A 16,337-nucleotide genomic window follows, 5' to 3' on the forward strand; every position below is an offset into this window, starting at 1 on the left:
CCCCGTTAATCTTTGTTGAGGTTAAAAATCCTAGAAGTGGGATTGCTGGCCTCAAGAGCATAATATGTTTAAGTCTTCTGATACATAATTGCCAAATTGTCCTTTAGGCATTTTCAGACAACTGGATATATGGATTTCCCTGTACTTTCTTTAGGAAACGTTATTATTCTTTTTATACTAAGTTAATTTATTTAAAAAGTTATCTTTTACTTTTCAATCTAATTTTTTTGTTTCGTTGCTGTCGTTCACTCAGTCGTGTCTGACTCTTTGCAACTCCCTGGACTAAGTAAGTAATATACATATGTTGAAAATCAGAAAATTAAGATCTATATAAAGGAAAAAATTAGAAAGACTCAAAATCTCACCACATATGAAAAAAACACTATGAACACTTTGGTGATGAATTTGCAGAGCTTTCATATTTGCATATCCCCTTAAGAAGATGGAACCAGCCTGTTTATGCCGTATAATAACGTGGTTATTTCAGCAAACAGTACAGTGTAAACTACATATACATAAGGGTAATTTGGGAACCAATATTATTAATTGCATGCCATCTACAGACAACATTAATTTATTTAATCACTATTGCTCAAATAAGTTATTTTCAACCTTTGATTGCTATAAATAAACCTGTAGTAAACATCCTTATAGGATAAATCTTTAGTTGTTTGTCCAATATTTTTAAAGCTATATTTCTATAAGAGGAATTATGAAGTCAAAGAAGATGCATATTTTTAAGGATCTTGAACTCTGATACTAATTTCTGCAAAGATGGTATTAATTTATATTTTTACAGCAATGAAGAAAGCTCATTTCCCTTTATCTTTGTCAAGAGCTTTTATCAAGTTGCAAACCTTTGCCAATCCAATAAGTGAAAAGCAACATGGCTTTAATTTACTTTTCTGTGAATATTTATCATGTATTTATCAACCACTTGTGTTTCTCATGTGATGAATTGGTTGTCCACAGTCTCTGCTTATTTTTACATTGAGGTGTTTATCATTTTTCCTAATTACATACAGGAACTCTTTATATCATAGATACATTTAATTTGTACATTAATTTGTCAAATATATTCTAAATACTTTTCTCATTTTCTTTTAAATTTTGTTTAAAGTATTTACTGTGCACAAAAGATTATCATCTTTATCTTGTCAGTTTACTAATCTTTCTCACCAATCTTTGCTTTTGGTGTTCCCTCTTAGAAATATCTTCCCCAACCTAAGATTATAGATATATACACCTACGTATGTATTTATTAATTTTCACTATTAGCTTTTTCACAATATTTTATATACATAAAAAACTCAGAAACAAATGTAACAGCATTAACATCAAACACGTATTAATATTTTGTCACATTTACTTCAGTTCTCTTTTTCTTCCTCTCTCTCTTTTTACGTCACCAATATTACTAAAGCTTGATCATAATTTTCTCCTTTCTTTGTCTCCAAAGTCATCATTATATTGAAGTAACTGGGTGTTATTACCACATATGATTTTGTACATTTATGACATACAAATAAACAGCCACAAGCAATATATACTTTTGTATGCTTTGCCAACAGAGAAGGCAATGGCACCCCACTCCAGTACTCTTGCTTGGAAAATCCCATGGACGGAGGAGCCTGTTAGGCTGCAGTCCATGGGGTCGCTAAGAGTCGGACACGACTGAGCGACTTCACTTTCACTTTTCACTTTCATGCATTGGAGAAGGAAATGGCAGCCCACTCCAGTGTTCTTGCCTGGAGAATCCCAGGGACAGGGGAGCCTTGGTGGGCTGCCGTCTATGGGGTCACACAGAGTCGAACACGACTGAAGTGACTTATGGCCTCATAATGCAAGTAACGTTTTTGAAACTTGTTTTTTTTTACCCAAACTTATTCTTGAGGTTTATTTATTTTGCTATACAGATCCCTAATTCTTCTATTTTTAAAAAATCGTATTCCATTAAGTGAATAAACCACATCTTATTTGCCCCTTTAATCATTTTTTGCTAAGGAACAATTGAGTTGTCTCCTCTTTTTCACGATGACAAACTCCATGGTGAGGAGCCCATGTCCCCCTGCACGTGTGTGAGACTATCTCTGAACAGCGTGGCTCCAGGGTACTGTGAGGACCCACAGGGCTATAGCGTGAGATCCTTCAGTTTGGCTGTGGAGTCCCAAAACTGTCTCCAAGGTACCAAATTGTCCTCCTCCCAGCAATACTCAAGAATTCTCATTTCTCCACATGCTTGCCAAAACCGGTGTCATGAGACATTGCTTTTTACTAATCCAATGGGTAATAAATGGAATCTTTTTGTTATTTGTTTTTTCTTGATTACTTTTAAGATGTTTATTGATTTATGTGGGTTTTTCCCTCTGTGGATGGCCCATTCATATCCTTTGACCATTTAGAAAAATTGCAGTTTTATTTTTTAAAAAAAGAACTCATTTATTTTCGGTTATTATTGATTTTTTTTTTCCTACTGTGGAAACTATTTACAAATCGATGAAACTTTGCTATGGTCTGTAACCAAGATATGTATAAAAGGATTTGCTATCACATTTGAAGCAATGCACACGAAGACAACTGCCAAATTCCTTAGACTGGATAAGAGAAATTTAAAAGGCAAGAGAAGTTCTGGTAACAGAGTAATGTATTGATCAACACCATCATGAAAGCAACTTGTCATGGTCTAACTCTCAGTGTTGTGTTTTTCCCTCAGTGTTGTGTAAATGAAAGATATGTCCTAACCAGAAAAAAAAAAAAAGAATGCATTTCTAAGAGGTATAAACTTCCAGTTAAAAAATGAATGTCATCGTGATACTATAATCTATAGTATTTGGACTGCCTATTTTTCAGATTTCCTCCTTCTGTTCAGGCCTTCAGAAGGAAAATTACTCTGCTTCAACACCAAGGAACTATTTCAAGACTCCTGATCCAAACTGTCAAACTGCTTTCCTGTGACAACCCGGTTTGCCAGCAGCTGTGTGGGAGCAGGCCCACCTCGGGCAGTGTGGCCCCCTGACGTGCTCCTGCCTCCCTCCTTTCCTGTGAAGAGCCTGTTCTCCCTGACAGAGGCCCGTGAGCACAGGTCCTGGGCATGCTGTGGGGAGCAGAGACCAGGGATGCGCTCCGGACCTTGCGTGCTGGCTGGCAGAGAGGTGAGCCAAAGGCAGACCAGACAGCATACAAGCAGAGAAAATGGCTAATCACTTCTGAGAAAGGTGAGTTTGTGCAGAGAGCAGAGCCCGTGTGATGGATTTGAAAGAGACATGAGGTTATTCAGTGGAGGAAAGCCCTCCCAGGTCTGAGTGACCAGAGGCAGCTGCCTGAGGTTGAAAGGGCAGGGGGACGGCAGGATGGAAGATCCTGGGTTGCGAGGCTGAGGATTGCGAGCCCTGGAGGGGCTCAGCCTGGAGCAGAGTCAGTGGGGAGGATGGAGTAGGTGAGGGCAGAGAGGAGGGCATGTGAGGGAGCCGGGCTTCCTTTCAAGAAGCCACATGAACCTCTAGATGGCTTCAAGTGGACCCACTTACCTGATCGAAAGATCACGGCAGCTGCAGAGGGCCTCTGTGAAAGGTGGTGGACGAGAGATCGGAGAAGGGGGATGTGAAGGGGGATGGGGAGATGCCAAACAAGGTGACGATGAGCTTTAGCTGTGGGAGGGGCTGTGCGTGGAGGGGAAAGAGCTGCCCCATGCTCCTCCTACGGATCAGAACCTCTCACCCTCCCCCACCTGGGGATGTCTGTCCTCAGAATTGGAACCCAGTTCCCAGCAGGGATTCCACAGATTAGTCTTCAAAAATTGAATGTCCTAAGTAAACACACATGAAAGTGGCTGTTTGATGTCTGAAGCCAAGTTCTGCCAGGAGTACCTGCTCTCTACAGCCTTGGCTGGAGCCTGGATCTGAAGGATCGTCTGTGCCTTGTCTAGCATAAAGCGATTCTAGTGCCCATGTGAAGCCAGAAGGCTGCTCAGTGTGGGGTGGGGCGGTGCTGCCAGCTCCTGGGCAACTGGAGGAACTGGGATTCAACCATCAGCTGGCTGTGGACACTGTGTCTTCCCCCATCTGCTGCCTACCTCAGCTTCCTCCCTGTTGAGTGAGTTTTGAGCAGCCAGCATGCATCACTGTCATCAGCATCTAAGGGAGCTCAGCTTCCTCCTCTTGGAGGTTACCCTCCTGAACCATGGGCTCAGCGCTGGGCTGCTCTAGAAGCTGCTACAGGAGAAAGGTACCTCTTTGGCTTCCCAGAAGTCACTCTTAGCTGAGGGGGAGGGCCCTGGACTCAGGATCCAATTGTGGGACCTTGGGAAATAGCACCCAATCATGTAATGGGGCCAAGAACTCTGACCACAGAGCTGGGGCTGCACCAGCAGTAGGCAGGGTCTCACCACGGTGGGCTCAGCACCAATGGAGCGCAGTCTTCAAGAGCTGGGCAGCTGCCTCCTGCCCCACAAGGTGCTGCTTATGCCCAGGAAAAGCTCCCTATCAAATTTGACTCAGCAAGTAGGTGGGGCACAGAGAAGCCAGGCCTATGCTGCAACAGCAGGAGGCTCTGGGAAGCCTGGCGGCATCTGAAAGGTTCCAGTGTGCTTGGAGGCTAGGAAGTCCGTGATGCTCAGGGGGGAACAGAGCCAGAGGAGGGGTTGGTAGAGCTCAGAGAAGCAGTGGACTACATCACCAATCATACTGCCACTTGGATTTCTAGTAAACAGCTCAGACTTGAAATGGCCAAAAGGACCCCCTTGTTTTTTTTCCCCAAACTCCCTAGGCCTCAAAGATTTCCCATCTCACTAAACAGTGCCTCCATCTTGGAGTTTCTCCCGCTCTTTCTCCTACTTCCCACAAACCATCACCAAATTCTGCGGGCTCAGCATGCAGCCAGAACTGGGCCACTGTTGCTATTCCAGTCAAAGCCAGGACCTTGCAGTGGCCTCCCAGCTGTTCTTCTGTTTCTCTTCCGGCCCTCCCACCAGCCTGATGCTGGAAGATGCAGGTCAGGCCATGCCACTTCTCTCCCGATTACCACCTGGCACGACATAGATTTCCAAATTTGTTTGGTGTCTGTCGTCCTGCACGAGAAGAGGCCTTTGTTTTGTCCACTGATGTGACTCGTGCCTCAGGAAAAGCTCATAGTTATGTCTGAGTGAGCGAACAGACAGCTCCTCTTCTCACGTGGCATCCATTCTACCATCGACAGAGGCAGTTGATCGCATCGTGAAATTCCATCCCTGCCCCAGCCCTCGAGGCTTCAGGGTTATTGCATGATATGCCAGGATCCAAACCTCCTCCTCCTTTTGGTCCATTGCCTTGTTCGCTTCCCGTCCTGGCCCAGGACTACAGCACCACCTTTCCCGAGGCAGCAGAAGAGGAGGGATTTTAAATCATGAGGGACGCATTTCAGTCACAGCTCTGCCTCTTGGTAGCTGAATGCCCCTCTCCTCCTCTAGGAGCTGGCATGCGGATCTCACAGCCGCTCATGTGAGCAGCGCTTTATAGATGCTACAAGCCAGGTGCTAATGGCAGCCACTATATTAAACACACACTCTACTCTTCCCCTTTCCACAGGCTCCCCTCCAAAACTATCCTAGAGAACGAATGTCTCCCTCTGGGTGAACCTGTGGGGCAGCTTATTGTTCCTTCTCCCCCCAGAGACCCCATCCCTCCTGAAGGCCCAGAAGGATGGAATGTTTCTTCCTGCCACTTCCCTGGAATTAGACTGATTCCCAGACCCCTGTCCAAGCCCTAGTAATGCTTCCGGTGAGCCTCTGAGCTTCCTGAGGTTACAGAGGGTTTATCTAAACTCTGCAAGTCTCAGAAATCAAAACCACAGCCATCAATCTTCCTTCCTTTTTTTCTTCTCCCCTTCCATTCCTCCCTCCCTTGGCAGTTTTGGAATAAATTTAGTATTTGTCATTTCCTTTCTCAGGGCTTCCTAGGTGGCTCAGTGGCAAAGAATTTGCCTGCCAATGCAGGAGCCTCAGGAGACAGGTTTGATCCCTAGATTGAGAAGATCCTCTGGAGAAGGAAATGGCAACCCACTGCAGTGTTCTTGCTTGGGAAATCCCATGTACAGAGGAGCCTGGCAGGCTACAGTCCATGGGGTTGCAAAGAGCAGAACATGACCGAGCAACTGAGCACACAGTCATTTCCTTTCTCTCCCACATCCACGCAGTTTTCTGAGTTTAGTTCTTGGGGAAATGGGAGAAGATGGAGAAGTATCAATGCAAGACCTCCTAGGGGATCTGCTTGTCAATTAACGAGCATTTTCTGAGTGGAAAAGATGCCTTGGGAGGTGAGAACCATAGAGCAGAAACCACCCTTCTGCTGTGCCCCGGGGGAGGGATGGCTCAACCACACAGGTTATGAGAAGCCTTACTGGGCTGTGTGGTCTGAGGTCGTCCACTGTGGTGTTTATCAGAAGGTTTTTTCTTGGTTAGATTGACCCTCAGTAAGAACACAGTGTACACCTGCAAGATGGAACACGCCAAGGTGCACATGTGCACACACAGCCCCCACGCCTTGAAACAAAGGCTCATGCAATGTTATTTGTCCTCACTCAAGCAATGCGTTTGAGTATTTTCTATCCTATTCTATTTCTCAAAAAAAGATTTTTTTAATTAGGTAAATACACATGACACAAAATTTGCTATCTTAATTTTTAACTGTACAGTTAGGTAATGGAACAAATATTCACATTGCTGGGCACCCAATCTCCAGAACTTCTTCATCTTGCAAAATTGAAACTTAATCTCCATTAAAGAAAAACTCCCCATTTCCCCCTCTGCCAGTCCCTGATAACCACTTTTCTACTTTCAGTCTCTATAAATTGACTACTCTGGGGACCTCATAGAAGTGACACCATACTGTACTTGTCCTTCTGGGACTGACATTTCATTTAGCATAATGCCCTCACGGTTCATCCATGTCGTGCCATGTGTTTGAATTTCCTTTTTTTTTTTTTTTTTAAGGCTGAATAATATTCCATGGCATATACATGCAACAATGTATTTATCCACTCAACCATGCGGCTATTGCGAATAATGCCACTGTGATATTTGTACAGTATGCAAATATCTCTTTGAGACTGCTTTCTCTTCCCCTCTCAACTCCCTCTCTGCCTTTATCATGGCCCACAGATCAGCTGTCTTCCCCTCTGAGCCCTCAGCCTCGTTCCTCTGACTTTGCCATCCCCATCTCCCAAACTGCTGCCACTTCCTTTAAGGTTTGGGGGTCCCAGTTCTGGAGCCAAGCACGCCAGTGTCAGCACCAGCCTCCTTGGGGCCCAACGTGTGGACGCGCCTCAGGACCCAGGCACTCTCTGCCTGGGTTCAGTCCAGAGCTGGCAGTAGAGACGAATGTTTTAGCAGATTGTGATAGAGTATGAAAATATTCTATCAAGGGTACAACAAATTTTGTGAGGACTTTGCTTCAGCCTTTCTTGAATAATTAATTCCTGTTTTTGGGTAGGCAGTCATGCTTTTTGCCCAGAAAACCTTGAAAGTGAGTAATTTAGACTCATCTAGAAATTGAGGCAAAGGCAAAAAAAGCCAAAAATGCTCTTATGAAAGCAAGTTACTGAATGATTTTGTGTTAAATAAGATGAAATATATAACGCACTTATAAGAGTGCCTCAACACATAGTAAGGACTCAATAAATGTGAGTTATTACTGTTAAACCATGGCACAATAATATATTATTATAAAGTGTTAGTTGCTTGGCCTGCAGCCCACCAGGCTCCTCTGTCCACGAGATTCTCCAGGCAAGAATACTGGAGTGGGTAGCCATTCCCTTCTCCAGGGGATCTTCCTGACCCAGGGACTGAAACTGGGTCTTCTGCATTGAAGAGAAAACACAAATATAATAAAATGCCTTCTCACCCACTTCTCCCTAATACTCCCCTGTCATAAACAGTAAACAGTCTAATTTTCTAGGGCAATGGTAAAAAGATGCCATTTATATCAAAAGCCAGGGTTATTGCATGTACTGATTATCTATCACAGGCAAAACTAGAGGGCCAATAAGGCACACTGATCTACCGTTTAATGTTGTATTACATATAAGATGCCCAAGATGAAATTATAATTTACTCTTTTCTATTGCATGATTATTTCCCAAATTTCAGGAAGTCTTTGCTCTTTCAAGGCTGCCAGTTTTCTGTAATAATAATAAGTGGTTAACTTAGCAGAAATTCTCAGAGGAAGTAAGGAGACTTGAGATTAAATTTTGCCCCATCTTTTTGCCTGCAGGTATGAACGCTTGTGGAGAAGGCAATGGCACCCCACTCCAGTACTCTTGCCTGGAAAATCCCATGGACAGAGGAGCCTGGTGGGCTATAGTTCATGAGGTCACTAAGAATCAGACACGACTGAGCGGCTTCACTTTCACTTTTCAGTTTCATGCATTGGAGAAGGAAATGACAACCCACTCCAGTGTTCTTGTCTGGAGAATCCCAGGGATGGGGGAGCCTGGTGGGAGGCCATCTATGGGGTCACTCAGAGTCAGACACGACTGAAGTGACTTAGCAGCAGCAGCAGCAGCATGAACACTTGAGTTTAAGGAGATTCAGGACAAGATTACTAAGACAGAAAGGAAATCAAACACATTTAGGAAGCCAAAGTCACCAACAGGTGCCAAGTAGGTTGTTGTTACTAAAAACATCTGAAGAGAAAAGGTCCATTTGTATTTAGTAAATCATGAGCTCAAGTCTCCCACCCATTGGGTTGGACTGTTGGGTTCAATCTCTTGGACTTCAGAGTTTCCTTGGCTCTTTAAGCCTTGAGTGATAACATTTCCGTTTGATAAACACAGCTCATCTCCTATGGTTAATGCTTGTAGGAGGAAAGAACAATTAACCACCACAAATATTTCTGTGTCAGTCTGACTCCTTGGAGAGAAATGCAAGGCTTAAAAAAAAAAATCAAAACATTTAGTGAAGTTTAGTGAAGAACCAAAGATAGCCATAATCATGGCAGAACCTTGAACACATTAGCATTTAGCTTTGGTTAAAGAAGTAAAAAGAGAAGCAACTCTCTTAACCATAGGGCACTTTAGCATAATGGGTGTGTGTGCGTGTGTGTGTACTGAGTTGCTTCAGTTGTGTCCAACTCTTTGCAACCCTACGGACCATAGCCTGCCAAGTTCCTTGGTCCATGGGATTCTCCAGGCAAGAATACTGGAGTGGATAGCCATTCATTCCCTCCTCCAGGGGATCTTCCTGATCCAGGGATCGAAACTGCGTCTCTTATGTCTCCTGCTTTGACAGGAGGATTCTTTACCACTGGTGCCATCTGGAAAGCCTCAGGTAATGGGTATGCACACACAGATCAGGCAGTGAGATACACTTGGGTTCTAGTCCAAAGGCTCCTCAGATGGGAATAATATGGTCCCCATTCCACATCTGGACTTCTGTGTGTAGGCACAGATCTTTAGAATTCTTTCATTTCAACACCAGACTTGCCAAAGGGAATGGGAGGGAAGAAGACAGAAAGAAAGATCAGTTGTTTTTAAAAATATTTTCAGGGACCCCAATCTCCTTTGAGAACCTGATGAACTACAGACACTTCCGTCACTCCCAAGTACACTTACATGCAGACACATCCAATTTTGTGTTCAGTTTCAGGACTCCTCTCCCCGCAAACCTGCACAACAATTCATGGACCTCTGATTAGGAATCTTGGTTTAGACTGTGGGACAAATGAGGCCAAATCCTTGGGTTTTCTTTCCTTCTGAGTCATTTCATCTCACAGAGAGGAAAGTCTGTTCTCTTGCCAAAGACCACATCAGTAACCCTGGCCAACGAATATAGCTGTTGAAAATGAGGGAGCTAGATGAGAAGACAAGAACTCAAGCCACGATCACCATGACTTCAAATGCAAATCCAAGACCACCCCACTCCACCGCCAAATAAGTCTTTTGTTTCTCTGTATAATCGTTGTTCCTTGGACAATGGGAAGAATACTCTTTGGCTGTACGATGTAGTTCAGAAGGACTTTACAATTTACATGTTATTTTGTTCCCAATCATAACCCTCTATCATGTTAAAAAAAAGGGGGGAACTAAATGTCCAGTTTGAAATATAGTTAAGATTAGGAAATATTATGCAGCTTCAAAAATGATCATTGTGATAATACTTTCTCCATTCGTCCCACTCTCTCCATCCCCCACTGTGTCCACAAGCCCATTCTCTACATCTTTGTGGCCATTCCTTCCTTGCAAATAGGTCCATCAATATCATTTTTCTAGATTCCATATCTATGTGTTAATATACTATACAATATAATATACAAATATGTTTTTCTCTTCCTGAGTTACTTCACTCTGTACAACAGGCTCTAGGTTCATCTACCTCACTAGAACTGATTCAGATTCCTTCTTTTTTATGGCTGAGTAATACTCCATTGTATATATGTATGTAAGATAGACAGCTGGTGGGAAGTTGCTGCGTAGTACAGGGAGCCCAGTCTGGCACTCTGTGATGACCTGGAAGGATGGGATAAGGGGATGGGAAGGAGGCTAGGGAAGGAGAGAATATATGTAGAATTATGGCTGATTTGCATTGTTGTATGGCAGAAACCAACACAATATTGTAAAAATAATTTTTTAAATATTTAAATAAAAATAGAAAAAATGATCATTGTGAAGACATGTTGCCATGGGGAAGATGCTTATGTTAAGATGAAAAAAAGAAAGCAAGGAAAAAACATAGACTCCAAAGGTCTCTGTCCTTTATGATTCCAGTAATAAAAAGCTGCATACTACAAACAAAGGCATGCAAGTCTTGGGTAGAAATCAGAGGTGGAGTTACTGATGGCTCATATCTGTTTCCAAAAGGTTTTTTTTTTTTTTTTGGTATTTTATGACTGTTATAGTTAGAAAGAAAGGAGATACATGATATATCTGTACAAAATCAACCTGTTCTCCCAAAGGGTTGTGGCTGATCTCCTGCTTCTAAGTTTCCCTGCTTAGAAGGCTTTCTAAGTGAGCCGGTGAAGAAGATAGACCCCCAGAGGACTCAGTCAGAGCCCCACAGGCCCCCACTGAGCACCAAACCTTGAGCCTGTGGCTGAAAGAGCAGAGAGAGAGCACCTCCTCACTCCTGGTAGACCAGGCACAGATTGGATCCCTGGCATCTGAGTCTGGGCTGAGGGGGACACTGGTTCCCGCAAAGAACACGAGGAATTTCATATCTAAATCCACGTGAGCTTCTGGTGTTTAGATTCTCCCCCACCACCCACAAACAGAGTCAGAAGTAAAGGACCCATTCACGTGACAGACCCCTCCCCTGGGTCATGGGAGGTTAGCTACTCTCAAAACAGCCACCAAGGGAAAATTTCCAAAGAGCTTCTTGCAGGGCAACCTGCCAGGGGTGAGGAGGCAGCAGCTTCATCAGTCGGGACTTGACCTTCTTGAGGTCACGGTCAGTCAGCACACCAGTCCTGAGCACGGAGGCTCCTGAGTAAGAGCAACACGGCAGCACAGCTCTGACCTCAGACTTGGCTCACGTCCTTCAGGCAAGCTCCTAACCACCTCCCTTTTATCTCCCCAGCCCTGTAGCTGGGGTGTCACGAACAGCAAGACCAACCATCCTGCACACCTGGCGTTTCCTTCCCAAAGTGCTCAGCACACACAGGCCTGCACTCGTGCAGTAGCTCCTTCACCGAGGCTCTGCTGACCCCCAGAGAGAGGGGTGTGTATATGTATATGATATGTACAGGTACATCTCAGTGTCCCAGCTCATCCCACCACCACCACGACCCCATGTCCACACATCCATTCTCTACATCTGCATCTCTTCCTGCCCTGCCAATAGGATAAAGAAGTTATGATACAAATACACAGTGGAATATTACTCATCCATAAAAAAGGAACAAAATCGGGCCATTTGTAGAGATGTGGATGAACCTAGAGTCTGTCATACAGAATGAAGTAAGTCAGAAAGAGAAAAACAAAAACCATATGTTAACACATATATGTGGAAACTTCCTGGATATTTTACTGCTATCTCTGACCCTGAAGTTGTTTATCTCAGTTGTATCTGTTGGGTGGAAACAATATAACCATGTGCTACCTGCCCCTTTCTGGTTTCCTAGCTGCATGTTCAGTCCAGATGTTTTGGCAGCTTGAAATCGCTATGGTAGGAGTGTTTATACCACAGGAATAGGCAAGGGCTACATATTTAAAAACAGAGACATTACTTTGCCAACAAAGGTCCATCTAGTCAAAGCTATGGTTTTTCCAGTAGTCATATATGGATGCGAGAGTTGGACTATAAAGAAAGTTGAGCGCCAAAGAACTGATGCTTTTGAACTGTGGTGTTGGAGAAGCCTCTTGAGAGTCCCTTGGACTGCAAGGAGATCCAACCAGTCCATCTAAAGGAAATCATTCCTGAATATTCATTGAAAGGACTGATGCTGAAGCTGAAACTCCAATACTTTGGCCACTCGATGCAAAGAACTAACTCATTGGAAAAGACCCTGATGCTGGAAAAGATTGAAGGAGGGAAGAGAAGGGGATGACAGAGGATGACATGTTTGGATGGCATTACCGACTCGATGGATGTGAGTTTGAGCAAGCTCCTGGAGTTGGTGAAGGACAGGGAAGCCTGGTGTGCTGCAGTCCACGGGGTCGCAAAGAGTCAGACATGACTAAACGACTGAACTGAACTGAACACATGTGTGGTTGATGCATTTTTGTTTATTTCCCTGACTTAAGACGGTGATGGAAAAAACATTAATAGTGTTGATTTTGCTTTAAAACATTTGCAGCTGTGGATAGCACCCCTCAACATGGAGAAAATTTTCAAGTAATAAAATACTGTTATTCAATTTAGTAAAGAAGTGGGTCAGCCCACAGACTATCAAGTGCAGTTCACACATGTGGTTTCACTCTGATCTTACTTCTTAGAATAAATGAAAATATCAGTGAAGTTCATGTGCATCAATTGCTTGACTTTGGGTCCAAGAGTTTGGCAAAAGTTCACAAGATCATTCTGTGGAGAATCAGTTGGCTACGTGGAATTTATAAGAATGGGTATTACATATATTAATATTTGTAAATGAGTGTTGCTTATCATTTATACCAGTAAAATTGATGATTAACTTATGTGTATGTGTGTTTCCCGGAAAGTTGGAGGTTAAACATTTGCCAGTACACCCCTGTTCTCAGTCTTCTTAACCTGACACGTCCCCGACAGCCCTGACTGTGCGAGGGAGTCCGCCAGACAGACAAAGGGACAGACACCACAAAACAGAAATGGCTCCTTCCCATTAGGAAATGGAAACTTCAGCCTTTCCCATAAAGCCACCCAAATAAAATCATAAAATGGTTTATTACTTTTGATCCTATCTTCAAGAGCAATATTAAAAAATAAAAAGAATTTGTTTTTTAAAAGTCTCATTAACTTTAGAAATGGTAGGACTAAAAAGAATCTTACCGTGAAATAATTTTATAGAATTTCTGTAGCAATACAAGGTAGAATAACTGTAAAAATGGACAGTTGAAACATAGGTCATTTGTCTAACTATAATAAACACACCCAGATATCTCACCATAAGTTGGCCCTCTTGGTGAAAAAATAAAGAACTGATTTATGTTAATAATTCTTATTTAACACCCTCATCATGCTTCAAGCTCTTTCTAAAACCCTCTCCTGTTTTGGATAGTGTTTGGAGGGAGCCCAGATCCAGAGGGGCAGCAGACCTGCCAACAAAGTGCCCCAGGCATGTGCTAGAAGCCTTGGGGACTCAGGGGTGGATCTGGGCACTGGTAGGCTAATGGCACCCCACTCCAGTACTCTTGCCTGGAAAATCCCATGGACGGAGGAGCCTGGTGGGCTGCAGTCCATGGGGTCGCTAGGAGTTGGACACGACTGAGCGACTTCACTTTCACTTTTCACTTTCATGCATTGGAGAAGGAAATGGCAACCCACTCCAGTGTTCTTGCCTGGAGAATCCCAGGGACAGGGGAGCCTGGTGGGCTGCCGTCTATGGGGTCGCACAGAGTCGGACATGACTGAAGCGACTTAGCAGCAGCAGCAGGCTTCCCGGGTGGTGCTGGTGGTAAAGAGCCCGCCTGCCAATGCCGGAGATAGAAGAGACACAGTTTCCATCCCTGGGTCGGGAAGATCCCCTGGAGGAGGGCATGGCAACCCGCTCCAGTATTTTTGCCTGAAGAATCCCATGGAGAGAGGAGCCTGGTGGGCTACAGTCCATGGGGTTGCAAAGAGTTGGACACGACTGAAGCGACTTGGCATGGCACGGCTGACACGACAAGAGAGAAGACATGGGCGCTGATCCTGAGAGCCAGGACAAGAGGGACTTGCCTGGATGAGAAAGAGAGGTGCACCACAGAGCGACCAGCAGGAGGGGCCTGGTGTGTTCCAGAAGCAGTGGTGGAGCAGGAGATGTGACAGGAAAGCGACTGCAGGCCCAGCGGTAATCACCGCTCTTCAGCTCAGATCTTCATCTCAGTGTTGTGATTTTCATGTAAATGCTATCTCCCCACAGCTTCATAATTCTTTCCTCTTTCATGTCTGCTTCCGAAGCTTTCTCTAATCTGGTTGAGACATCGCCTTTGAACAAGGGCACACCTGCTCTGCCGGGCCTGTGAAGCACAAGTGCACGCACATGTATGTGTGTGTATGTATGTGAACGTGTATGTGTGTTGAGGGGGGTGGGTTGGGTTTCTCTGTCTCCCTGGTACCTCTCTAAACACTTGATCCTTAAAGCAAGGCTGCTGCCCCTGGTGATCTCATCTGGATGCTGCAGATTCTAGGGTCTGTGCAGGGACCAGGCCCCCCAGGCGTCACTCAAGCAGGAGCTGGCTCTTAGAGTTCCAGTTTGACTCTGTGTTCCTCAGTAGATGCTCTGCTCGTGGAAGAGTGTTTGCAGCACAGTTCAGTGCTGCCTGGCTGGCCACAGATTCTGCGGGGAAGGGTGAGCCCAGGATGGCAGAGTCCATCCGGGTATTCCATACCGGGTCTGGGCCCTTATTGGCCTCCACGCTCGGCCTCCTGCTTCCCCACTGGGGATGGGTCAGGTGTGGGTAGCTGGGCATGAGCTGGAGGCCCAGGAGCCTGAACCAGCACAGTGAGCTCCGCTGGGAGACAGAAGTGCAGTCCTTAGGCCTAAATCCTCCTGACACAGAGTGAAGGCTCAGAAATGTGTGTTGAATGAAAAAATAAATGAATGATGAGGAAGACCACGAAGACAGGGAAATACGGCTCTTTCTGAGAAGCAGGTGGGGAGTTGGGAGAGAGGCTGATAGAAAATGCAAGAGGCTTTCTGGGTTCCAGAATGTTCAAAGAGAGGGTGGGCCCCCCAGGCCATGAACACCAGTTGTCCCAAGCATGTTCAGATGTTGACTATTTCTGCTCCAAGGCAGGATGAGCATAGATTTTTATTTTTCATTTTGGAATAATTTTAGGTTTACAGAAAAATTACAAAGATAGGATAGAGACTTGCCCTGCATCCTGCACCCAGCTTCCCTGAGTGTTGGTGTCTTTCCTAACTATGGTACACTTGCCAGAACCAAGAGAGGCACATCAGTGATAGCTGTTAAGCTCCAGACTTTATTTAGAGTTCACCTATTCTTCACTAATGACTTTGAGGTTGTTGTTGTTCCAGGCTCCAAACCAACCCCTATGTGAATTCTGAATTTAGCTGTCATTTCTCCTTACTCTCCTCTGAAGTGACAATTTCCCTCTCTTTACTTGTTTGTCATGACCTTGAGAATCTTGAAGGTCAAGTAGTCTGTAGCCCTTCAATTTGGGTTTGTCTGATGTTTTCTCATAACTAGACTAAGGTTAGGGGTTTGAGGAAGGAATAGCTTGGAGGTGAAGTACTTTTCTCCTTGCAGCCAAAGTTAGACAATGAATACAAGGTGACTTATCCCTGGAGATGTTAACCTTGACCTTGGGGCCAGGATTCTCCACTGCAGGGTTACCGGTTTTCCTCCTCTCTAGTAAGTCCAGTCCTCACTTAAGCGGAGGGGTTTCTAACTCTCTTCCAGGAGGGAAGAGTGGAGACATAGATCATGTGGAATTCTTCTCTATAATGACAGAAGCACCATAATAACAGTTTTTTAGTTCCTTGGTCATGTGGCAATTGAGGGTAAGTGAACACATTGGCCAGTTAGGAAATGACTGGAAAAGTTGTCAAAATCCTAGTATTTTTTAAATTCTCTCAAGATATCAACTATTCTTTCCTTTTCACAGTTGGCCAAAGAGCTCTCTTAGCCAAACAGGCCATCTTTAAACCTATCCCGGGGCTTCCCTAGTGACTCAGTGGTAAAGAATCCACCTGCCAATGCAGGAGACACAGGTTCAGTCCTTGGGTTGGGAA

At 44.5% G+C, this 16,337-nt stretch overlaps 1 protein-coding gene across 1 annotated transcript in view; it reads right to left on the reverse strand.

The window, feature by feature from the left end:
* The window catches only part of BLK (BLK proto-oncogene, Src family tyrosine kinase), a 51,893-nt gene that overhangs the window by 34,604 nt on the left and 952 nt on the right, over window positions 1–16,337 (reverse strand). The window lies entirely within an intron of this gene.

This window comes from Bos indicus x Bos taurus, chromosome 8, assembly GCF_003369695.1.
Source record: "Bos indicus x Bos taurus breed Angus x Brahman F1 hybrid chromosome 8, Bos_hybrid_MaternalHap_v2.0, whole genome shotgun sequence".
In the NCBI taxonomy this organism is placed as follows: domain Eukaryota; kingdom Metazoa; phylum Chordata; class Mammalia; order Artiodactyla; family Bovidae; genus Bos; species Bos indicus x Bos taurus.